This window comes from Mus musculus, chromosome 3, assembly GCF_000001635.26.
Source record: "Mus musculus strain C57BL/6J chromosome 3, GRCm38.p6 C57BL/6J".
Lineage (NCBI taxonomy): Eukaryota > Metazoa > Chordata > Mammalia > Rodentia > Muridae > Mus > Mus musculus.
The window spans coordinates 60,841,127-60,864,095 of record NC_000069.6 but is presented as its reverse complement, the minus strand read 5'-3'; the positions used below and the strand labels follow the sequence as shown (position 1 = coordinate 60,864,095).

Genomic DNA, 22,969 nt, shown 5'->3' with positions numbered 1-22,969 from the left:
GTAAATGGGAAAATAAATCTATTTCAAGAGAATTGTAGGGTTAGTAAAGACCTAACTTAAAATTCAAAACTTAACTGGCTGTAGTTTACAGTTCCACAAACCCCATATTCAAGAGGCTGAGGGAAGAGGATGGTGTATTCAAAATAAATCCGAGCCATATTGTGAGTTCAAGGGTAGCCTTCAACTACATAGATTCTGTCTCAAAACAAAAATAAATCTAATCCAGGAGTGATAACATAACATATATATGTAATCTCAGCACTAAGGAGACAGAGTCAGAAAAACTACTGTGAGAATAATACAGCCCACTCTATATAACGGTTACGAGGCTAACCAAGGCTGTATGACACTCTTTCTCTATAAAATGGAGGATCAGTGAAATACCTTCGTATGTAGAGATCCCTTATGCCAAACCAAGCTTTACTATCCACAAGGTAAAAGGAGAGACTTGTTCCCTCAGGTTGTTTTCTGATATATGCATGCTCTCACACAAAATAACAAATATAACAGAAGTCTTAGAGAGGAAAAGAAAAAACATACCCAAGTGCTTTTCGCAAATACATTATTATAAAAAAGACAATATTCATTAAAATATTGATACCATACTATAAAGTACAGATTCAAAGAAACATTCCATTCAGCCCGGAAATATCATTGGAAAATGTGGGCACACTTGATGTTGGAAATCTTTGATTGATTAAAAATTTTTTAAAAAGCTATATGTTTAATACTCAAACCATATAACTTAATAAAGGAGATTTTTATTGAACTTCAATATAATGAATGTAATTTAGTTTACAGCAGGTCAAATGTGTATCTTATAAATGCATTAGAGTCAAATCTTGGCATGTATCTAAGAAATAATGACAACTATGTTTGGCTAGATCTGTTATTTTCATTCATATTTTACTTTCTTAGTATCTATAGAATGATTAACATTGAACAAAGAGCAATTTAGTATGCTGGACACTCTAGTTATTTAACCCAGAAGCTCTCATCACACAGAACTTACATTTTGGTGGGGAAGCACAGTGATAAAATGATCATTTTCACATTCAGATAGGTGATGTTGCATGTCTTTAATCCCAGTACTTGGGAGGCAGCGGCAGGGAGACATCAGAACTCAAAGCCAGCTTAGGCTACACAGAGAGTTCCAAGACAGCAAGGGATATACAGAGAAACCATGTCTCGAAAAACAGAATATAAATGTTACTGAAGAAGCAAAACACTTGGAGAGAGTTGTTGTGAGATGCAAGTAAGAAATAAACTTACAAGAGCCAAGTAGGAGTTGGGCAGAGTAACTGGAGAGGAGCTACTGGGACAGGAAATCCCTTTGCAGAATCACCTCCTCCAAATTATTCAGCAGGAGGATGGGACATGGCAGCAGTCACAGGGAAGGATGAACTAGGGGATCTTGCCTGAAGCCAGGCAATAGCATGCTGGACTTTCAGAGCTATCCAGGTGGGATGGAGACGCAATGGTCCTCAGCTGGGGAACACCTAATTGACAAGGAACTTGATGGGAAAGTAACTGTGATTAAGTAGAAAAAACAAGACTCCAAGAAGGATTGTGCTTATGCCAGCCATCCCAGCAAAGAAAACAGCATGTGGTTGAAGACCCAGTAGTCAGTAGTGCCAACATTGATGCTGGAAGATGTGAAGAGGAAGCAATTAGCAAAAAAATATCTTGCAAATTTGTCCTGCAGAGAATCAGATAACTGACAACACAGCCCTACACCATCTTCAACCAAGCACTGTGAGCCTTTGGTTGAACCTCTACCCATCATAAGGAGTGGGTTTCTGCCAGATTCCTATGTCCCTAGCTGAGGGATGTTGCTGATACTTGAATGATGGCTAATCTTTGAGAGAATAAGAAGATTCTCTGACACATGTTGTTTCAGGTTTCTCCCAGCCAAGCCACTGTATTCCAGAAATACCAGGATTTGCTGAAGGCAGCCAAAGCCAACAGAGCCCTGGTGAATTACTGCCAGAGGTTAGAAGAAATGCAAAGTAGAGGTTGCAGGAGGATCCCAGCCATTTCTGCCTAAGACAGCTTATAAGCCACTTTCACATTGAGGAATGCCTGCGGTTAAGGGTATATAGTTCATTTTCAGGGATGGCAGGCCTCACAAGAAGGATGGAATACAGTGTTTATTGCATACTAATCCTACTTCCTTTGGAGCCTCAACTGGCTGTTCCCTGCTTCTTTACAAAAAGGGAACATATAAATAAAGCTTTCCCCAAGAAGCTAAGACCCAATCTTTTTTTCCCTCCGCAAGAAATGAGCCTTTAAGGTATACTAGAAATATGCAGCCTCAATATCATAAAGATTGGCTTGAAATTTCTCTGTCTAGACTGACATAAGACAGAATGGTCAGTCACAAAGCTGATTGGAGGAGAAACCAAAGGAAAGCATGTGATCAAGTAGACACGGTGTGATTGCACAAGGGCATGTGTCAGAAGCCACTTTCCCCGACATTTTAGACTCCTCTTCAGTTAAAATTCTCAGACAGAAGCATGACACTGATGTCAACAGCAGTGACTATATCATGAGACCTGCCTCTCTGTGTCAGGATGTGAGAAGTTCTTCTGCTTGTCCAGGCAGGACTCCCTCAAATGGACCATGAGCTCCATGGCTTTTCATCCCTTATGACTCTTCAACACAGTTTCACAGTATCTAATATACCTTGTTATTAACTTAACAGCAGGTTGGACACCTGATTTCAACCATTTTACATTTATGAAAACTAAGGTTTACAGATGTGAAAAAACGTATCTAAACTGGGGTGTCAAGGAAGGATATGAATCTGGGGAATACTAATTTTTCAAGATCCTGGCAAATGCTCTTTCTTCTGTAGCATGTTCTTTCTCTTATGAGAACTTTCCACTTCCACCACCAACAACTTCCACTATCATGTTTTGAATAAATATGGCCACCATAGAACCACAAGGAGTGACACTATAAGGAGGTGTGGTCTTGAAAGAAGTGTGTTGTGGGAAATATTAAAAAGAATAGCTTTGATGACACCCACAGCAACTGTCTGCCTCATGTCATGAACAGCAAAATGACCAAGTGGAGAATAGTCAGAGAATCTCTCAACACACATGGGCTTCCCAGGGCCTATATCAACAATGGCAGCATCACCAGACTTCAGGAATTTGGGGCCATCTTCCAGCTTCTTACCAGAATGACGATCAATCTTTTCTTTAAGCTCAGCAAACTTGCATGCTATGTGGGCTGTATGACAATCCAGAACAGGAGCATAGCCAGCACTGATTTGGCCTGGATGGTTCATGATAATCAGCTGCTTCCATTGGTAGGTCATTTTTGCTGTCACCAGCAACATTGCCTCATCTAACGTCTTTGACCGACACGTTCTTTACATTGAAGGCTGCTGGAACTGGCAGTCACCAAGTCTGCCCAGAAAGCTCAGAAGGCTAAATGAATATTACCCCTAACACCTGCCACCCCAGTGTTAATCAGTGGTGGAAGAAGGGTCTCAGAACTGTTTGTCTCAATTGGCCATTTAAATTTAATAGTAAAAGACTGGTTAATGATAACAATGCATCGTAAAACCTTCAGAAGGAAAGAATGTTTTGTGGACCATTTGTGTGTGTGTGTGTGTGTGTGTGTGTGTGTGTGTGTGTGTGTGTGTGTGGCTGTTTTAAGTTGTTAGTTTTCAAAATCAGTACTTTTTAATGGAAACAACTTGACCAAAAATCTGTCATAGAATTTTGAGACCATTAAAACAAGTTTAATGAGAAGAAAGAAAGAAAGAAAGAAAGAAAGAAAGAAAGAAAGAAAGAGAGAAAGAAAGAACAGCAAGTTCCTGTACTATATCATGCACCGATGGGCCACATGGCTCCAGCAGGGTGTTCTCATCTCGGCAGATTTTCTGGCCCAGATATCCTGAGTACCCTTGAGAGGGTCATCACACCAGTCCCAGTACAATGACTGCCCAAATCTTGGTTAGCTATCATAATTCCAAGTAACCTGGTAAAATCAAAACTCTAGAAGCTTATAATCAATCAGTCAGATTTATATATCAATAAATTTTCAATACACAAGATGCCCACACAATAAATTCAGGGACAATTGATAATGGCACTAGCTGCACACCTAGATTAGACAACTTACCCCAATTATTCTACCTCTATTACATCTACTATGATAGTATATTTACCTATGGCTTTTTAAAACCACGTAGAATCTGAATCATCCTGTTCATCTTTTATTTTGCTTCCTTCTTCTCTACCTGTCTCTTCCGTCTCCAACTCTGCAACTCTTCACTCCACCTCCCTTTTCCCTGTCCAATCACAGGCTTCTTAATGTATTAATATTCAAAGTGATTTGATAGGGAAAATTCTGCTACAGAAGTGTGTCATTGGGATTGTACTTTGAGATTTCAGAAGCTCAAGCCAGACCTAGTGGCTCACTCACTCTTCCTGCTGCCTGCCAATCCAGTTATAGAACTATCAGCTCTTTCTCTAGCACCATGTCTGCCTGCATGCTGCCATGAGGACAATGGACTAAACCTCTGAACTGTAAGTCAGCACCAATTAAATGTTTTCCTTGTAAGCGTTGTTAGGGCCATGTTCTCCTAATAGCAATAAAACCCTAACTAAGACAACAAATAAAACTGCAAATATCAGTACATTGATACGAGTCTCCCATGAATACTTGGATCCTTATTTTATCACAGATTACTTACGCCAACCCTCTTTAATCAATGAAGCTTAAATCAATACTCTGATGTGATTGGCACAGCTGTCCAGAACCCTCTGCAGTTGCTGCCACTGTCGCTCTATGACAGAGGAACTCCAGCCCCTAGGCTTTTGTGGCCCTGTGTAGAAGCCCTGTCCACTACCTTTTCTGAACTTCAGTGTCTCTCCTAGGCAATGGGCACTGCCATGCCTTTCTTCTGAGATTGTTGACAGAATTAACTGAAGAATTTGCATGAAAACACATTGCTCTGGAGCATATGGTAAAAAGTAGTTTGTATTTCTAGATTTAAAAGTCTGTTACTGTTTTAAAGGATAGTATTCAGGAAGTAAAAATGCTTCAGATTCTTAAACATAGGTCTCAGCCTCAGGAAAGCCAAGCTGAGAAATCTGGACTTCAGCCTGGAGATGAAGAGAACTTTGAAGGAGTTTCATAAAACTGGTTTTATGGCTTGAATGTGAAATGCCCTCATCAACCCATGTGCTGTGTGCCTATAGCGAGCTGGTGGTATTCTTTTGGGAGATTCTGAACACTTGAAGAGGAAGGCCCCAAATGGAGGAAGCCATTCACTTCAAGCCCCTTGATGGTCAGTGAAGGGCCTCTCCTTCACCCTCCGCTTCTTGTCCATTTTGAGATGAGAAGGCTTTGCCATGGTATGTTCTGCTTCGCTATGGGCTCAGAGTTGACAAATCCAAGAATTATGGACAGAGGTCAATGAAAGCACGAGTTAATAATTAACTTTTTTTAAAGTTCTGTCTGTCAGGTATTTTGTCATGATGACAGGAAAGGGAGCTAAACTGATGAGTCTTGAGCACATGGTCATTCATGGTCCTCAGGTGAAATCACTTCTCTATGTGAACAACATAAATAGAAGGGACGAGATTTAGAGAGAGGCAGAAGACAAAGGTTAGTTGAGTGATTCAGGAGATATAGAAATCAAAAGCAACAGAAGGAGAGGTAGGGGTGGAAAGGCAGAATATATCATAGTGGAGTTCACTTTTGTGTAGCATCCCTTCCCTGATTCATCTGATAAAGTCATCTAAGCCATCTCTGCTTTGTGAGTAGATCCACAACCAGTCCATGCCAGCAGTGTGATGCTGATAGAACTGTTATACATGCAGATGGACTGAGTCTGTCATCTCCTCCTACTTTTGTGTCTTCCTCCTCAACCACAATCACTGGACCAAGCATTAGAGACATAATGTCCATGGAGAAAAAAAATATATGATAGATATTGATTGATAGATAGATAGATAGATAGATAGATAGATAATTTGAGACCTGGATGAGTAAAGGATAGATTCTGTTCAATCCACAGAGCTGTGAGTATAAAATACAAAGACAAGAACAGCTAACACACACGGGAAAGAAGTCAGTGTGGATGGTACAGGAGAGAGATCAAGAGATTCAGAGACAACCTATGGCATTGGGTCCCTAATTCCTCAATCCCATTCCCACTAATCAATGTAACAGAAATCTATATAGTTTGTCTTATGCCTATGGAATATTGAAGTTGAATTTATTCTTTGTTATTTTGACTTCAAAGTGCTATTATTTATACAAAACTCCATGATATTTAGGAAATCAAATACTATCTTAAAAACTTACACCACAAACATATTAGGAAACACTCAAAGAATATTGTTAGTATTCTAGTTTATAATGAGTAAAGCATGGTACTGTGTCTGGAGTAGGTTTTTATCAACTGACATAAGTTCAGATCATCTGGGAGGAAACCTCAACTGAGAAAATAGGTCCCTCAATTCACTCTTCATGGAAGTCTGTGGAATGTGTTCTTAATTAGTAGTTGATATGGGAATGATCATCGCACTGCTTATGATACCACCAAAGGGCAGGTGGTCCTGGGTTGTACATGAAAGCAAATTGTTGAGTGAGCCATGGAGAACAATAAAGTAAGCATCACCTCCCACCACGGTCTCTGATTCAGTGCCTACCTCCTGGTTCCTCTCTTGACTCCCTAACCTGACTTCCCTCAGTGATAAATTATGACCTGGGAGTTGTAATTTGAAATAAACCCTGCCTCCCCAACTTGCTTTTGGTCACAGTGTTTATCATAGTGACCACATAGTTTATCATATTAAAAATCAAGCTAAGGCAGTCTGGTTAGTGGAGATGTATTATCCAAGAACTAACTGAGTCTTGGGGGAAGATTAGTGTTGATCATTGCACATAGTAAACGTAGAGTACCTGTCAGCGCTTCAGAGAGAGGTCAGCTCACAGGTGAGTAAACTTGAACCTCACCTCAGCACAGTCCTATCCACTTCCAGTAAAATAACTATGCTAAAGAACTTTCACATGAACATGATAGGGGATCTTTAAAAATGTTTGAGTAACAAAATACTCAGATCGAGAAAACAGCAGAAGAGAAAAGAAAAGCTGGAGAATAGCAATTGTTAAAGGACTCAAATGGAAGAGCTCTACAAACCTATAAAAATACCATAAATATAAAGGAATCAAGGATGCCCTTTGTCATTGAACATAAATGATGGCAAATGTCCTAGACGGAATTGCTAACTTCTGGAGAATTTACCTAGAGGTCCAACCGAATGAGTCTGCAAATCACAGCAACAGTTGAGATCTCAGAGAAACTACATCTACAGAGTAGATGAAAAGCTGCAGGTTAGCTGGAGAATCATATGAGATGGGAAACTGGGTTTCCATTAGTACAGTTCTTTAACTTCTGTGAACATACGGGAACGTGTTAGACCACAGTTTGAGACAAACACAGGCAAGACTTTAATAGGTTCTGTGTGTGGTGAGAGAAGTAGGGTAGGCAAGATTGCTCAGTAGGGAGTGCTGCTTGTCATGCTAGCCTGGAAACTTGGATTTGATTCCCAGAGCCTACATGAAAGTTAGAGAAAACCAGCCTCAATAAACTGACCTCTGGTCTCCATATGTACACAATGGCAACCCCACGCCACCCCCACCCCTGCATACTTCACACATACTCACACAATGACAATATTTTAATAGGGAAACAACACAAAATACCACACACATGAGTTATATTTCCCTAGATATGTTCACCTCCTGAGTGTAAGTGGATTGTATTAGATTGTATTGGTGAATACTCACACATATAATGCAGATATCACTCTGGAAACAGATGCTGGTCTTAAATCTTCTAAAAATATACTGTGATTATGTTTTTGTTTGCATGTGTGCTCATGAGAGAGAGAGAGAGAGAGAGAGAGAGAGCAGTGTTCAGAGGTCAGAGGTCATTCTGTCCACCATGGGCTCTAAGGCTGAAACTCAGGCTGCCAGGCTAGGGAACAAGTGCTTTCTCCTGCTAAGCTACTCTGTAGACCCTACTTAACATTGTCTTGCTGGGTTTTTGTCTTGAGACAGTGAGCATAAACTCTCTATGCTTCCTCTATCCGGTGTGTAAAATGGGGCTATTCGAATAACAATGGAAGTTATTTACTGGGAGGGTTGGAGGATTCACTAAGTCAATGACTGCAGAGAAAACAGAATTGCTTGTGTGCAGAAAGCCCTTGGTAAACATCAGCTATCCTCTTGCAAGGAAGATGGCCCATCTTATAGAGCTTCACAATCCTGAGGAAATCTGTCTCCTCCAGGCTGCTCAAATGTGTGGTTAGAGAGGTGCCAGCACACACTCATCATTACCTCGGCTCCTTAATAATGGACAAAACTCTCACAGCCAAAAATACTTTCGACTGGCTGACAGGACATTCCGTATTGATTTTCTGGCTTTCCCTGTCAGTCTTCTTTCTCATAAGTTATTCATTTTCTTTTAAGCTCTAGGCCCACAGGTGCACGTTTTATCTAATCAGTCTGACAGGCGATCCTTCCCAGCTTTCCAAGTGCTGCAGAAAGCAAGGGCCATTTCCACCAAGGAACTGGGCTTTCCTTCTGGAAGCAACCACCACTCTAAGCTCCTGATCAGGACTCTTCAGCTCTGCAGCACATCAAATTCCATTTTCATTAATATTGGATACATACTTTCCGTGATACACAGTAATTTAAAATTTATGAAGAATTATTATGGCTAGAATGCTTATAGCATGCTGGAGTAAAAAGCAGGAGGTTAAAAGGACTTCTACACTATAATGTCATTTTTGAAAGTGCAGGCGGGTGTGTATTTATCCTCTCCTTAAAAAGAGTTTGGAATTAAAAAAAAAAAAAAAAAAAAAGACAAATTGGGGGTTGGAGAGATGCCTCAGTGGTTAAGAACACTCGTGCCGGGCGGTGGTAATGCACGCCTTTAATCCCAGCACTCGGGAGGCAGAGGCAGGCAGATTTCTGAGTTCGAAGCCAGCCTGGTCTACAGAGTGAGTTCCAGGACAGCCAGGGCTATACAGAGGAACCCTGTCTCAAAAAACAAAAAAACAAAAAAACAAAAAAAAAAACACTTGTTGCACTTGCGGAGGACCTGAATTTGGGACCCACATGGTGGCTCACAGCCAACTGTAACTGCTAGGCATTCATGTTGTACATATTTGTACATGTAAAATAAATCTAAAATAAACCAAAAAGATCTGCACTTTAAAACTGTAGGTTTACATAGTGTGGCTTTACTTTCTATATATTTTTCTAAGTATTTACAAAAGTCTTTTGTTACTCTGGAGTTAAAAGAAACACTGCATTTTGTGGGGCTGGATAGGCAGAAGAGTTAGGGGCAATTAAAATCTGCCCTGATCCTACCCTGCCTTTAGGTCACTCAAATGTCCTCAGAGCACATGCTTATGAAGAGTTGTGCTGTGACCCATATTCTAAGCAATTTTAACAGCTCTGTACATTTCTTAGGGACTCCCTTAAAGTGGTTCCTTTACACTTGGTCTTAACAGACTTTCATATAGCCAACATTCACGTCCTTATTATTCACTAGACTCTGTTCCCTGAAAGCAACAGAGAGGGTTAGTGACCTTAGCTCCTGTCTTCTTTGAGCATCTTAGAGGAATTAGGTCTGAGTTGTCTCAGGATGGTTCTGGGATGCTAGGGGAAGTGCCATCTTCATTTTTCTCACATGCTTCATATCCATAATACCCCTTAGCACACCAGCACGGTTGTCACTTTCTTCCTAACCTGTCCTATACTGCTTTATAACTATCTACCTGAGGATTGACCACAGGTCTCTGATTTCCTGATGATTCTAACGGCACAGTTGTTTGTCCAAGTGTGAGTTTAGTCTTGGGATCAAGAAAGGGAAATATAAAAAAACTAACAATAGTCAAGAATATCATTTCAGATAATCCAATATAAAAGAGGATTCTAACTGCTTAATGCGAATGAGAACGCAGGTTCTGTGAAGTTAAGTCACTCAGACTCCCACGGGGCTAGGAGATGGCACAGCTGGAAGTGAGGCCACAGCTACCTTCCTTCTGATCTCGGGTTCTCACTGGGCTGCAATGCCTCACTGGCTCCTCTGTGTACAGTGCAGAGCTCACAGACAAGGAGGCATGAGCAAACTCCCACTCAGTGTATCTCTTGTAGTCAGTCCGTGCTCAGTGATTCCACTTCAATCATTCAGTCATCCACCAGTCATTACTAACCCTGTCACCTAGGACAGGTACCCTACTGTGACATTCTTGTGTCCTTAGAAAATGCTTTTAAATGAGGAACATGGGAAAGGAAGTGGGGAAGCAATGAGATTAATTTCTTCCCTTAATAAAAGATCTTTTATACCTTGTTATAAATGCCCCAGTCAATCTCCTTTACTCTCTACTCCCCTTCTTTCTCAGTTTCCTTCTCTGATTTCTTCTCTTTCTACTTTCCTTATTATTTATATTCTTTTTTTTATCCACTTATTTATTTTCTATGTGTTAATCCACTAATTGTCTCAGCACACTCTGTAGTGTGAATATGCTAACAGTGAAACAGAAAACCAGGACAGACCATAAACTGTAAACTGAAGGGAAGGAGGAGCAGAGTGTGAAAAGATGATGAGACCTCAGGCTTAGATGACAAGGTCAGCCTGTGGATTGGACAAAGCCTATTACTACACCTGGAAAAGCAAAAGCAAGTGGCCTGTGGGGCTTAAAAAGAAACCTTTCTAGAGCATTCTTTGTTCTGTTTGTTTGTTTTTCTAGAGCATTCTTTGTTCTGTTTGTTTGTTTTTCTAGAGCATTCTTGAACTCATGTTTCAGCAGGATTTTCCTTCCAAAACCAGTCACCTGCCCAGCACTGCCTTTTGTTTCAATGAATGGGAATGAGGTGAGCTTTGATTTAGATATGGTGAAACATATTTATTTGTCTGCCCCATCAGAAGAGTCTGGCATATTTCTTAATATATCCCAGTGTAGACAATTCCACAGTAAAGACATTACCATAGCACATTTGTTCCTACCCCAGTATACTCTTTTGTCCTTAATTCAAGGATGATTTCTTCATAAGAGATGCTTAGAACCATCTCTTATGTGTAACATATCTATGGTGACTGTACCACTGTGGCCCTGTCTAAATCCCTGGCTGATCACTGTTTCTCAGAGCTGATAATTACTACACTCAGTTGTAACTGTAGAAAGTACTCCTCACAGACAGTTACAGACCTGATAATCCCATAGGTAGAGACCTCTTTGACTTTGAGCCTGAATAGAATTGGTTCTACAGCCATGGCTTCTGGAAGTATAGCTGGAACAGGTAAGATGTTGTCCCACATTTGGGTTCTGGACACCAAAGCATAGTTGCTGGGGTATATGCCTTCCTCTGTGTCTAACATTCTGCTGAATATCTAGTTTTTTCCTTAAGTTCCTTGCATAGAAATGTTTATTAGTGTTTTTAACATCTAGAAAATTAGTGTACCCAATGGTTTTCTTGGGAGTATCATTCACGTTGCTACAAGTCTGAAAGAATTTTCTAATTGGTATATGAAATTTGCTATTTAAAAAACTGTGTTTTATTGCTATCTCTTGCTAGTTGATGATAATAGGCAAGCATACATATTTATCAAGCAGTAATAGGAATATCAGGCACTCTTAACATAATTCTCTACTCTAGAAAATATTTATAATTCATGCCTGCCTTATCTAATATTCTGCTTTTGGGGATGTTGGACAGACACTGAATCTTCTGAGATAACTAGGGGGATAAATTATATAAAGTTCACAAAATTCTATTACTTCTATTCAGAACTTCTATTGATTACTTTACAAAATTTATGTGCATCTCAAATTGGGAGACCAGGGAACAAGTTACTACTAGAGCTCTTGTCTTACATGTCCAATGCCCTGACTTAATATGCAGCAGCGTAAAAAATATCACTAAGTTAATTGTTTTTAATTAAATAAACTCAGAGATGTTTTTATTTTTCATTTGCTCCATTAAGGAGGCTGGAAAAGAAATCTTACCTTAACATTTTTTTAATATGGAAAACAAGGAATTCCTATTCTCAAATGCCAGGCAATATTTGTAAGCCTATATTCTGATGACAAAATTAGAATGCATCAGGATTTTAACAATTCTATATTTGATTTGCAAGACCAAGACTCTATATTTTTAGTCAAACTTGAAAAGAACACCCCAATTGTCTCTAAGGATAGCACAAGTATAATCATTAAAAAAAGGAAGAATGCATCAAAAGAAAAGCAGAGAGACACAATGCTCCACCATCTAAGATCAGTGGAATCTCTAGGATGCTATGACATTGTTGTTCTAGGCAGAATACCATTCCTCTCCTGGTCCAGATATCTTAGGACTTGGCTCCATGTTTTCCTTTTGTAATTTTTGTTCCTCTTTATTTAAATTGGGCATAGAGAATCATAAAGGTGTCTGATTATATAACATGGCCCATCATTCTTCAGTTTAGTGTTAGACTCCTCCCACACATCAACCCTACACCAAGTATTAATGTATAACAAAAGCAAGGCACTGTGGTAATACTCTTGGGACTTTATTACATGATATAAGAAAAATATATAATTATAAAAAAATCACTTTATTTTGGTTCTTTGTGTATAATACATAAAATGACAGCTTTACAAAACTGTGAATAATGTTCTTGTCACTGACTAGTTGGCTACAGCTATGTGGGCTGATTTCTCAATCTTCCATTCAGTTGCATTGGCCTATGACTCTGTTTCCATTTCAATAATATTTGGAATGAACTACAATCCGGAATTGGAAGGCTCACCAGTGACCCTGATCTGGAGGCTTGGAGATCCTTATCTGGATCTTGGTATGGAGATCTTGAGCCATAGTGGCTATGGATTCCAGAAGATTGAATCTCCGAGTTTAAGGAACATACCTTTAAACTGGGCTACACCTTTTCATCTGGGATTAAAGGTGTGGTGGAACACACCTTTAATCTGAGCTACACCTTCTGCTGGAGACAATATAAGGACATTGGAAGAAGGGAGTCTAGCTCTTGCTCTTGCTCCTTCGCCTGCTTGCTGTGTGAGACTGAGTAACTGCTAGATCCTTGGACTTCCATTCACAGCTGCGACTGAATCATTGTTGGGAATTGGGCTGCCGACTGTAAGTCATCAATAAATTCCTTTACTATCTAGAGACTGTCCGTAAGTTCTGTGACTCTAGAGAACCCTGACTAATACATGTAGTTAGCATTTTATAGTTAGATCAGAGGCTCTGGTAGCTAGCATATTATTGTTGGACCAGAAGCTGTGGTAGTTAGCATATTATAGTTAGAATGGAGCCTGGGGTAGTTAGTATATTATAGATAGACCAGAGGCTGATGTATTTAGTATATTACAGTTAGATCAGAGGCTCGTGTAGTTAGCATATTACAGTTAGAACAGAGGCTGATATATTTAGTATATAACAGTTAGACCAGAGGCTGGTGTAGTTAGCATATTACAGTTAGAACAGAGGCTGATATATTTAGTATATAACAGTTAGACCAGAGGCTGATGTATTTAGTATATTACAGTTAGACCAGAGGCTGGTGTATTTAGTATATTACAGTTAGATCAGAGGCTGATATATTCTTTGATTACTCTGGTTTTGTATAACTTGAGATCAACTATAGTGGCGCATCCATTCTCTTCAGAATTAATTCTGTGTTTCAAGTCTTCTGTGTTTTCTTGTGGATTTCTGGAGTTTTTTGTTTTGTTTTTTTTTTTTTTTTCAAGTGTTCCCAAAAAAATGTTATTGCAATTTTTGTAGGAATTGTATTGATTCTGTAGATATCTTTTGGTAATATACCCAATTTCACAGAAGTAATGCTGCCAAGCCATTAGCACTTATGATCTTTAGATCACCCAATATGTTCTAGTTGTTTCCTCTTGCTGTGATAAAACACTGTGGCCAAAAGAAGCTTGGGAAGGAAAGGATGTATTGCCTTACATATTATAGTCTGTGCTGAAGGGAAATGAAGGCAGGAACTCAAGCAGGAACCTAAAGGCAGGAACTCAAGCAGAGAGGAATGCTGCTTACTGGCTTGTTACACATGGCTTGCTTAGGCCACTTTCTTATACAATGCAGGACCACCTGCCCAGGAGGAATTATGGTCACAGTGATCTAAGACACTTCCATACCAATCACTAATCAAAAAAATGCTCTACAGGCTTACTGAACAAGCCAATCTAACGGAGGCATTTTCTCAGTTGAAGTTTCCTCTTCTCAGATAACTCTGGCATATGTGACAAAAACTAAGCAGCCCACAGTGTCATCATCAGCTTTTTTTCTCAGTGTCTTAAAGAGTTTGTTGTGTATGTCATCTATGGCCTTTGTTATATTCATTCTTATGATTTGTTTTTAAACTGTTACAAATCTGATTTTTATTTTTCTGGTTAAGAGTTTTGGAGACGCATATGTACAGAAGCTACAGTTTTACATGTTGTCTTTTTGCTTTAACCCTGCTGTTTTGACAAAAGCATTTATCACATCTCAGGGTCTTCTAGTTGAGTCAGTAGAGACTTATGCCATATGCATGTAGAGATAATTTGATGTCTTCCTTTGCTTTGTGTGCCCCTTTTACTTCTTCCTCTTGCCATAGAGCCCCTAATAAGAGATGTTAGGGCTCTTGTGAATAACAGAGAGTGAGTGCCCTTGCTTCCTTCTCCAAGCTAGAAGAAATTCTATATAATGCTGGCAGTAGGTGTGTCATACGGGTCTGTTCCTTCTAATCTTGGTATTCTAGGGCTTTTATAATGAAGGAATTGAATTCTGTCAAAGCTCTTTTTGAAATCTGTTGAGATGATCATGTAACTTCTGTTCTTAATTCTATTTAGGTGTAATATTATATTTATTGATTTGCCTGTATTGACCCGACTTTGTGTCCCTGGAATAAAGCCTACTTGGATAATGAACATTTTGAAGTGTTCTTAAATTCAGTTTTGTAAGTAATTAGTAAGTGTGTTGTGATTTGATAAATGCTGTGTATCAGTCCATTTTCTGTTACTTAAGATACCCAATACCATGTGTTTTTATAACAAAAGGGGTTTTCTTTAATACATAGTATTAGAAGTATCAAGTCCAAACAAGTCTTGCTAAACTGATGAGGGCCCAGTTGATTGTGATGCATCATAGTGATAACACTAATGGTGGCTTGGAGTTGCTGTAAAGGTAGTGATCACGTGGCAAGATAGGTAGCCAAAGTGTAGGCACGTTGTCAGTCTTTTTCTCTTTGTAACAGTTCATTCTTCTAAGAGCTAACTTGGATTCCATGAGAGCATCATCACATCCCCTTGAAAGCACTGGATTTGCACCAGGATTAAAGGTCTACACAATCTGCCAGTGCCACCTCTGAGAGTTCCAGGAATCCAACACAGGAAGCGCTAGGAGATATACTGTGTCTAAGCCACAATGGTCTGTTATGAAGATAGTCAAATATAGGAAGTGTTGTATAAGTCTGACTCATCCCCTGCCCCCATACAGACTGTAAGGCAATTAATTTAGGCTACTATGCATTTTTATTTAACTTTACTATTAATAATAGAAACCAATTGGAGTTATAATTTTTAAAATAAGGTTTATTAAACAAATAAAAAACAACAATAACAGCTAGAGGGTAGTGAAGGACAATAAGGGACAAATTCTTGTAACTGCCTGAGTGGTTCACTCTCTTAGTCCTAATAACCACTGAAGGAACACTGAGAAGTTGCATACTCCTGTGTTTCAATGTTTTTAACTGAATAGTCATGTGTAAAGTGCTCACAAAAGGGCCTGGTACACAGTACCTGTGTCCTGATATTAGAGCTAGGACTGGGGAGCCAATAGGACCCCAATCATTTTACTTTGTCTCTTAATTGTACCTCTCTCTGACTAATTCATTCTTTGCCCCTTTTTCCTGTAAATCAGATGAATTGGGAAAGTCAAATGGGAGTAGGGGAGAAACAAAGTGCAAAATGCCTTGTCTGGTAGTCTAAGGTGTTCAAATTTACTGGTAGAATAGAAAGAGCAAAATGTTATTTGAAATACCAAATAACATGCTCATTTGAAGTTTTTACACTGTTTAAGAAAGATCATATAAGACGAAGAAGAATGATAAATGAGGCTGATTTACTGGTTTATACTGTAAATGTCTAATATACATAATATCTGTGTATGTGTTTTTCTTTCTTTGTAATCCACCTTAATGAATGGGAAAAAGAAATATGACAATGATGGATATATGGATGGAGTGTAGATAGGCAGATAGATAGATAGATAGATAGATAGACAGACAGACAGACAGACAGACAGATAGATAGATAGATAGATAGATACATATATACATACATACATAGCCAGAGAGATGGCATGCTGCAGATTGGGTAATCTTTTAATCAAAAACATGCTAATTTTCTAGAACATTCATGACAAAATACCACAGGCTGAGTGGGTTAAATAAATTGATTTTCCTACAGTTTTGAAATGTTTTAGAGTTGCAAGCCAAATTTCACCTGAGGCTCCTTTTCTAGACTTTCAGGTGACACCTGCATCTTATCTCCTCAAGCAATCTTCATTCTGAGAACACATCTATGTTGCCTTTCCATGTGTTTAACTTTGCTTCTAATGATAGCAGTCAACTTGTGCTGGCCTCATTCTAAGTCAATGACCTCTTTAAAGGAACTATTTGCAATCATAGTCACATCCTAAGGTACTTGAGATTAGGGTTTTTATTTTTTTTAAGATGTATTTCTTCATGTATATGGGCACTCTTCTCTGCATGTACTCTGCACACCAGAAGAAGGCATCTTCCAGCTGTGAACTACCATGTGGATGCTAGGAATTGAACTCAGAACCTTCTGAAGAGCAGTGAGAGCTTTTAACCACTGAGCTATCATCTCCCCAGTCACAAGATTAGGGTTTTTAACATGTACATTTTAGGGACAACACAATTCACAAAGTATAATGCTTTCATTAGTAAAGGCAAGTTATCCAGTAATAGTCTGTAAAAGGAAGGATTGTGTTGTGGAAAATTTCCTTTCATAGAATTTAAAGTGTTTAATGGCTGCTTAGATTCAGAAGGTGAATTATAGAAAGAGCAAAAACTGTCATTCTATTTACTGACTGAATCAGAGGGTGTCACAGCAGTATAATTAAGTAAAATCAAAACATACAGAATGGAATGTAGATATGGAGAAAGGAAGATAATAGTTCCTTAATTTTGTTACAGCTGTTTATGGAGTACCTAGTTCTTTTTGAAAACCACACTGGGGTTTTCTGAATATCTATAAAACATTAAAATGACTACATAAAGAAAGGTCAAGATGGCCAATGAACATTTATACATATAAGCCTGAAGCTCAGGGGGTTCTAGATACAGACTTAAAAGTTGAAATTTATTTGCTCTTATGAGCATTTACCTGGGCCAAGGCCAAGGCTCAGGGACACAGGGTTTGCCTACCTCATGTAGAGATCTGGGTTTAAGCCCAAACCAGCAAATGAAAAGGTAACACCAAAATATTCCTTAGAACTATGAATTCAGGCACATGTTTATAAAGACTAAAGAATAACTAATAAAAGCTTAGGAGGGTGGTTCAGTTGGTAAAGTGCTTAGAGCCTACAAATGAGTTCAGATCCAAAGCTCTGCCTAAGAAGTCTGAATTATAGAATGTGAGCTCTGGGGTTAATGAGAGACCTTGTCCCAAAAAAATAGGGTAAAGCAATTGAGAAAAATGATACCTGCCAATGACCTCTAGTCTCCATATGGAAGTACATGCATAGGTGCATGTGCGTGCACGCACACACACATACACCACAAAAGAATGATGAAGAGATGGAAAACTAAGTCATCCAGGGAAAGTCGGAGAAGAACAAAGGCCGACTTCAGTCGTGACTATGTCCTGTTAGTATTGCTTGTGAGGTTTTCAAATGTGAGATTTTCAAGTGAATATTATAGAATACTGGCTTTAAACCACATCTCTATCTAGGTCATAAGAGCAATGCTAACCTATTATTCTCAACTTTGTTCCTAGGCAAGGCCATTACCTCGGTATCTTTTCTAATCTATGGTCAACAGGAAGCAACTCAGCCTGTCAGTCTGTCCTCTTTCCCAGTCTTCTGCATCTGGCAGCCTACTTGCAAGCACCAATTTGCTAAGATTAGACTGCAGAGGTGAACTGTAGCTGATTGGCTCGAGTTGGCACCAACTTTAAACATCTTGTACAGTATCCACAGACTTTCTTCATCTTTTGCTTGGCTGTCTAAATTTCCCCTGTTTCCCATTAGTCTCACTGAGCGGTCTCTATACTGTAGTAAGAGCCTCTTTCCCATTTAAAGCCTTTGACTACTCTCCTAGTTTGGTAGGGGAAAGGAGAAAAAAAAAAAAAAAAACAGGCTCCAGGGAGAGGTTTTCTAGAATTAAACAAACAGATTACATCAGTGTTTAGTGTTTTCCTGTTCTTTTAAGAATTAGGGCAAATTATATCCTTGTCATGTGGAGTTGGAGCAAAAAGAAGGTCACCAGTTGTTCCATGGGGAGAATGTTAAATGGCCTCACGGTCAGTTAGTCAGTCACAGCTGATGATGTTGGCTTCTGTGATCAGACATTCATTTCCTCTCAGCTTCAGCCCCATATCATCATTACTGCAGTCTTGCTGTGGATGATTGAGACTGTCTGTGCACTCTTCCGAATCCTGCCTGATCCCAACCATCTCTAAGGTCATTGCTTCCCTCATTCTGCTTGATTGTCAACTTTCCCAAATGTCTCCATGTGTTGTTTTCCTCAAAACATGTACAAAGCAATTTTCTCTAAAATGTATCAGTATAATTGAGGCCTCTATTTTCTTCCTCTAAATAGCAAAGCTATTTATTACACATTCTCCAAGTCCTTATGGCTCCAAAATTTAGTGGAAGTCTAACATTTTGAAACTTCTGCTGAATAAGTCTTACATCATAAATTAAATGTACACCATGTCAGGCTTTAGAAAGATGACAAAGGAGCCAAATATCTGGTTCATGTGTTTATTGTTTCTTCTTAGTGTCTTGGTTTCTGTTGTTTGTTAGAGGTCTGCTTTCTCCCTCTCCCTCCTCCTCACTTTCTTCTTTGTCCTGCCCGACTTGAGTATAATGATAAACCCCTATTTTTGCCCATGGTGATGGGCCAAGTCCAGGAAGTATCAAATAATTTAGTCTTTACTTGGCCCGATGGGGTAAACAGTGGGAGCAGAAGCAGAGCCTGGGGCAGATAGTGGAGGTTTTATTTGTGTCAGAAACACAAGGGCCCACAGAGATTGTGTTATTGAGGAAATAATACACTGAGGGGCCATAGATATGTCATAGATGAGTAAAATACAACAAACAGTAGTGTGGAAACTGTAGAACACACACCCCAGATAGCAGGTAGCATGGAAACTGCAGGATACTTGAGCCCGATGGCAGGTCTAGCATGATTCATCACTTCTCAAATGCTGCCCCTGAGCACTTTGGGCTCAGAGGTACCAGATTCCTAAATCCCAATCACTGTAATAGATCACAAATAGAACTTTATATTTTGTACATGTTTCATTATCCTGTGATAATACCACCCTGCCTCATGACCTCTAATTGGAAGTTTTTGCTCTAAAAAGTCTCAAGGATTAAAATGAAGGTAAAATGTTCAAGAAACAGGTAACAGTTCTATGAGACTCAAGGTTACTGAATATTGGGGATGAGGTCAGAGAAGCCATCACTTTCCACCATGAGACCTTATATTTTAACTTGCAGAATAAAGGAAGCTATGAGAGTTATAGGGAAATGCTTTGTCTCTTGAGGGAGATGGAAAAGATTCTAGAGCCTTTATTAGAGAAAATAAAAGGAAACTGTCACCTGCCTATATTCTAGAAGAAGAGGAAAGCTCCAGAAAAAAAAAATGGTAGGTTTCCAAGATCTATGAAATTTCCAAAGGAGAGTCTCCAACTTTGACATCTTTGTGCTGCAAAGCACTGAGTCTTACAGAAAAACAAAGCTAGAGGCATATCCACATCTTGCTTTTGCAATACCACAACCATCATACAACTATGTAAATGTTGCTTAAATGACATATAATGGTCAATGGGAACTTAAATAGAGGCATCTCTTCTTGATGACAGCAATTCCACTATGCATAGCTGAGGGACTTTATAAAGCCACTGCATACCAACCCATCTTATATTTACTTAACCTTTGGTTTAACTATTTCTAAGTGTAACCTCTGTGCTTTTTATATACATTGTATGTATTGTCCATTAGTATAATATGGGCATAAGTAAAAACACGTTCATTCATTTACATCTTTGGGTTGATCTTGATGCCATGATCAGAGCCAACACAAGGAAAAACAAATGAAGACCACACACAGCCTGCAGCAGCACATATGTTAGGTGCTGTCTTAGGGTTTTACTGCTGTGAACAGACACCATGACCAAGGCAAGTCTTATAAAAAACAACATTTAATTGTGGCTAGCGTACAGGTTCAGAGGTTCAGTCCATTATCATCAAGGTGGGAACATGGCAGCACCCAGGCTGTCATGGTGCAGGCAGAGCTGAGAGTTCTACGTCTTCATCAAAAGGCTGCTAGTGGAAGACTAACTTCCAGGCAACTGGGGTGAGAATCTTAAGCCCACACCCACAGTGACACACCTACTCCAATCAGGTCACACCTATTCCAACAAAACCACACCTCCAAATGGTGCCACTCCCTGGTCCAAGAATATACAAACCATCACAGGTGCTTTTCAGGGTCACTTGAACCATTCAGGTATTATTTTGGGAAAATACTTAATGACAGCAAAAATTTCCACTGCATAATTTTAAAGCATAGGCTGTAAATTAGTATGTATACTTTGAACCTGATTTTAAATCATATAGATTTCTGTGTACATTTTAATATATTATGTATTTTAACATATGAAGTTGTTCATAGTATTTATCTCTTGATCATAAGTTGATTTTTCTTTCTTACCAATTATACATTCATAACCTTAGTTTCATTTCGTAATTTAAGCAAATATTCAATATTCCTCTTAAAGTTTGTTTTCAAATGCTTATTTGTGACACTTTTAGGACTCACCTCTGTCTCACTCTTTGAGGTTATGAAAGGTCACACTGAACAACATGACAGTGGAAGTGATATTCCAGATCCTTCAGCCAGCCTCTGTTACAAGGACCAAATGCTTTCCTGTGTCATGTGTTTGTCATAAGGACTGTGTTCCCATGTCTATGTTAGCAAAGAAAGAAAGAAAAAAAGATGTTCTCACTCACTCCTGACTCATAATTTCAGACACTTACTTTTCATACTGGGACTGTCTTAATTTTTATTTTATTTTATTTTTCTATTTTTTCTTGCTTTTTGTTATTTTTGAATTTTGTGTATGAGCCCTGTGTTTGTGTCATTTCCACTTCTTCTCTCTCCAAATCTTCTTGTGTCCTCCCCCTCCTCAAATTAATGACCTCTTATGCCTTAATTATTATTGTTACACATACACACACACATGCACATGTACATACATACATATAAATGTATAAATACAGCCAGCTGAGTCTGTTTAAAGGTGTGTGTGTGTGTGTGTGTGTGCACATGCGCATGTCTGTCTGTCTGTCTTTCTGACCCCCTTGGGATGCCTCTCTCAGTAGACAATATATCCCTGGAAATCTTTAGCTAGTTGTGGGGATTTGTGAGATTTTTCTTACCAATGATGACATGTCAACTGTTATTGTCAAGGTCCAGATCTTGTTTAGGCAACTTTCCAATTATATATAGAAGACACTCTATGCAGGAGATACCTCTAGCTCTTACAATCATTCTCCCCTTCTTTCTCAATGTTTGAAAGCAGTTTGCATTCTGTGGAGACATTCTTCCTTTCACACTTAAGCTTCACAAGACAGATAAATGTATATTGTGTTCATTCAGTGTGCCAGTTCTTACCCAGCTCTAGGAAACAGATAAGCATGTGTTGAACAAATAAAAGAAAACTTAATCAGATAAAGCCCACTTTATGAGGAGCCAGAGAGAAGATGGTATATCACCATATCACCACAAAGGGAGGCATTCAGGCCAGAGTTCAGACAAAATGAATGTATGATGCTTAGCCTGTCTGAATTAAGTCTGTTTTAAGAACGCTTAGCCCATCTGAAAGATAGGGAGGTCTTCTCTTTTAATTTTTTAATTGGATATTTTACATTTCAAATGCTATCCCTTTTGCCGAGATAGTCTTGGCTAGCCTCAGCTGTTAACTTCACATGACCTAGAGAAATTTGAGAAGAGAGCATCCATCAATTGAGGGATTGCTTAGATCAGATGGGCCTTTGTGCACGTCTGTGAGAGATTGCCTTGATTATCAATTGATGTAGAGTGGTCCAGCTACTGGGGGTGACCCCATTCCCTGAACTGTTCTTGCCCTGCTTCTCTAGCAGTGAGGTGAGTTCCTGGTCAGTAGTCATGTTGTGCAGAAAAGCAAGTAGACCAGCTAGAATTTGAATTCTTGCCTTCGCTCTGTGTCTTGATGTTCCTCATTGGTGGACTGTGGCCCGAAACTGTAAGCCAAATAAACTCCCCCTGCTTCAGCCCCCCTCAAAAATGAATGCTTAGCCCATAGTCATTAGTCATTGCTGGACAGAATCTTTCCTCTTTATCACTGTTCCAGGAGCTTCTAATTTCTGATATGATTGGCCCTAGGCAGTGGTTTCTCTTCCACATGCATGAAAATAGAGGCCTATGGAAAAATTTCTATTCATGAAATGGCATTGCTTCCAATGCAACCACAAAGTGAAGAGTTTTAAGAGGGTGTACTTCATGCTGAAGAAAGATAAATGAAAAAACATATACTACACAAATTACAAATGTCCTACAACTACTTTTTGCATACTGCACAAATTTGAAAATTATTGTATTTTATATAGTCTATTTGTTAGCAAGGATCTTAAA

General features: G+C 39.1%; 1 long non-coding RNA gene across 3 annotated transcripts in view; it reads left to right on the top strand.

Annotated features, from left to right (window-relative positions):
* Window positions 1-22,969, top strand: part of Gm553061 — an 87,337-nt gene that overhangs the window by 4,725 nt on the left and 59,643 nt on the right. For 2 of the 3 annotated variants that reach the window (XR_867330.1, XR_867329.1), the window contains exon 2: window positions 10,827-10,917. This is a non-coding gene — a long non-coding RNA (predicted gene, 553061). Of the gene's footprint in view, window positions 1-10,826; window positions 10,918-12,757; window positions 14,968-22,969 lie in introns of those variants that run through there. The other variant, XR_867332.2, reaches the window with a different exon arrangement.